Source organism: Coregonus clupeaformis, chromosome 12, assembly GCF_020615455.1.
Source record: "Coregonus clupeaformis isolate EN_2021a chromosome 12, ASM2061545v1, whole genome shotgun sequence".
NCBI lineage: Eukaryota > Metazoa > Chordata > Actinopteri > Salmoniformes > Salmonidae > Coregonus > Coregonus clupeaformis.
The window spans coordinates 25,426,925-25,430,477 of NC_059203.1; the positions used below are offsets into that span (position 1 = coordinate 25,426,925).

The following is a 3,553-nucleotide window of genomic DNA, read 5'->3' on the forward strand; positions in this document are numbered from 1 at the left end:
AGAGTGAGAGAGAGGAGGGAAGAGGGGAGAGAGAGAGAGGAGGGAAGAGGAGAGTGAGATAGAGGAGGGAAGAGGAGAGTGAGAGAGAGAGAGGAGGGAAGAGGAGAGAGAGAGAGAGGAGGGAAGAGAGAGAGAGGAGGGAAGAGGAGAGAGAGAGAGAGGAGGGAAGAGGAGAGAGAGAGAGAGGGAGGGAAGAGGAGAGAGAGAGAGGAGGGAAGAGGAGAGAGAGAGAGAGGAGGGAAGAGGGGAGAGAGAGAGTGAGAGAGAGGAGGGAAGAGGAGAGTGAGAGAGAGGAGGGAAGAGGGGAGAGAGAGAGTGAGAGAGAGGAGGGAAGAGGAGAGTGAGATAGAGGAGGGAAGAGGAGAGAGAGAGAGAGGAGGGAAGAGGGGAGAGAGAGAGGAGGAGAGAGAGAGAGAGGAGGGGAGAGAGAGAGAGGAGGGAAGAGGGGAGAGAGAGAGAGAGAGAGAGAGAGAGAGGAGGGAAGAGGAGAGAGAGAGAGAGGAGGGAAGAGGAGAGAGAGAGAGAGAGAGAGAGAGAGAGGAGGGAAGAGGAAAAGAGAGAGGAGGGAAGAGGAGAGAGAGAGAGAGAGAGAGAGGAGGGAAGAGGGGAGTGAGAGAGGAGGGTGAAAACGAAGACCGATTGAGAGAAATGAAAAAAATGTTCTCTGTGTCGTTTCTAACTTAGAAATAAATCTGTCTTTGTAGGAGTATAAAAAGGAGTATGTGAGAGGTCTGTAGGTGAGCAGAGAGCCCGTTGGCCTGGCTGAAGACTTTGCCACACTCCCTGCACACGTACGGTTTGTCTCCGCTGTGTGCTCACGTGACGCGTCAGCTCAATTGACTGGGCAAACAGAGCCTCGCAGTACTGACACAAATACATTTTACCTAAAAACCCATACATTACACAAACACATTTGTTTGAGTTTTTTTGAGAAACTGTCTTGCTTTGTATATCCTGAGATTTGAGAGCTGTTACAGCTCTTCAATCTGGTGCTAGTGAGTGACTCAGTCTGTGAGTGTGTCCTACCCTCTGAGTGTTTCTTCTTGGTGTGGTAGGCAAGATCGGCAGCCAGACTGAAGCTCATGTCACAGTTTTTGTAGTGGTAAGGCTACTCTCCAGTGTGCAGTCGCATGTGGTTCTTCAGGAACGAGTTGGCCCCGCACTCCTCACACGCAAATGGCTTCTCCTCGAAGTGCTCTGTGCGCTTGTGTTACAGCATACCTGCAGGAATTCACACACTGAGTCAATGAAACTTCAGACACTTATATCACACCAGGTATTCCTGCAGAATGGTTAAGACCTGGTAGTCCTGCTATACATGAGTAATGGGTAAGATGGTGAGTTAATCCCCTTCAATGTAAAGTGTTTAAATACACAGAACCTCTACACCAACACAAAACATTCGCAGCCCTGATCAGGCAAACTTACCTGAGGGGTGAGCGAAGGTCCTGCCACACATATCACAGGACACCTGCGGCCGTTTCTTCTTGGCGGCTTTGGACTCTGGGTGTGCAAAGTGGGCAGATCCTCTGGGCACTCAGGGCACTGCAGCATGGCCTCCTGGGACATGGTGCAGTGCTTGGTGTGGGCCATTATACAACACTTGTAGGTAAAGGCCTTACTGCACCAGTGACATGAGTACGGATGGGAGGGGGGGGATTGCTTAACCTTGGATCTACTCTTCCTCTTCCTTTCTTCTCCTTCATTCTTATCTTCCTCTTTGTTATCCTCCTCCTCTTCTCCTTCATCTCCTTCTTCCTGCCTCGGAGCCTGTGTATCAATGCAGTAAATAATTGATGAGTTGATTGATCATTAATCTGTTGGCTGAAAAGGGTCTAGACAAGTCCAAACACAACAAAGATGGATGGATCATACAAACACACTCAAGTCAACCTCAGTTGTTGTTGTTGTTGTCTTGCCGAACATGTTGACTAAAGCTGAAACAGACTGGCAACCATGCTGCTGTCCTTATTTCCCCTACTCTGTACCTTTAGCTCCCTGTCTGCTGTTCTCTCCTTTCAGAGTGTGCTCCTGCAGCAGGGTTGCCAAATTGGGGTTACTCACTCTGTTCTGGAGCCTCTGGAACACAGCAGGACCGCCGGGATCTCCCTCACAGCACGACAGTATCACCTGAGATAGATAGAATAATGCTGTAAACGCTGTGGAGGAAGAATGGTTCACACACACAGTGATTGACACACACACTTTAAGGACTGGAGTGTTGTGTTGATTTGTGTGCTCTGTCATATTATAGACCACTGTCTTCCAGTCATGCCAAAGTCTCACCTGTCTCTCCTCAGTGGAGATATCGTCCCAGGTCTGCAGTGCTCTCAGCCACTGCTGCGGATAGAGCAGTCTCAGAACTGACCCTCCTTCCTCAGGGCACGGAGCTGCTGCATCAGCAGCCTGCTGTAATTGGGCAGCTCCATCACAATCAGTTTAGCTGCACAGATATGGGAAAGGAGGAAATATGGAAATGACTGGCAAGCTTCGTTACAACACATTTTAGTCATTTAGCAAACGCCCTTATCTAGTGTGTGTGTGTGTATGTAATTGATAACAGTACAGTCAAGCTTTGCTTAGATAGCTACTTACTTAAAGTAATGTGATGTGAAAACATTGCATAACACAGTAGCTTAACGTTAGCTAGCTAGTTATCACCAACATTTCTGGTTTTAAAATCTAAAGTAGACCATATGCTCCAACCTAGCCCTGCTAGCATCAGAAGCTAGCTTTCAGGACAGTGGAATAAGGTCACAAATGTCAGAAAGAAACGACAAGCAACAACTAAATAGCAGATCACTCCTAACCAGGACACAATATATACACAAGTCTGCTCTCTCTTTACCTTGAACGTCATTCAAATAACCCGGCTCTTTATTTAAACTCCTTCGATGGACAGCCTACCCTCTTCAAAGGGGGTGACACTCTAGATTCAAACTGTTACAGACCTATATCCATCCTGCCCTGCCTTTCGAAAGTATTTGAAAGCCAAGTTAACAAACAGATCACCGACCATTTCGAATCCCACCGTACCTTCTCCGCTATGCAATCTGGTTTCCGAGCTGGTCATGGGTGCACCTCAGCCACGCTCAAGGTCCTAAACGATATAATAACCGCGATCGATAAAAGACAGTACTGTGCAGCCGTCTTCATCGACCTGGCCAAGGCTTTCGACTCTGTCAATCACCGCATTCTTATTGGCAGAATACATAGCCTTGGTTTCTCAAATGACTGCCTCGCCTGGTTCACCAACTACTTCTCAGATAGAGTTCAATGTGTCAAATCGGAGGGCCTGTTGTCTGGACCTCTGGCAGTCTCTATGGGGGTGCTACAGGGTTCAATTCTCGGGCCGACTATATTCTCTGTGTATATCAATGATGTCGCTCTTGCTGCTGGTGACTCTCAGATCCACCTCTATGCAGACGACACCATTTTGAATACATCTGGCCCTTCATTGGACAATGTGTTAACAAACCTCCAAACGAGCTTCAATGCCATACAACACTCCTTCCATAGCCTCCAACTGCTCTTAAACGCTAGTAAAACTAAT

At 47.9% G+C, this 3,553-nt stretch overlaps 1 pseudogene; it reads right to left on the bottom strand.

Annotated features, from left to right (window-relative positions):
* Positions 1-680: 680 nt before the first annotated feature.
* On the bottom strand, positions 681-2,429 carry LOC123492111 (annotated as a pseudogene).
* Between the last annotated feature and the right edge of the window lie 1,124 nt (positions 2,430-3,553).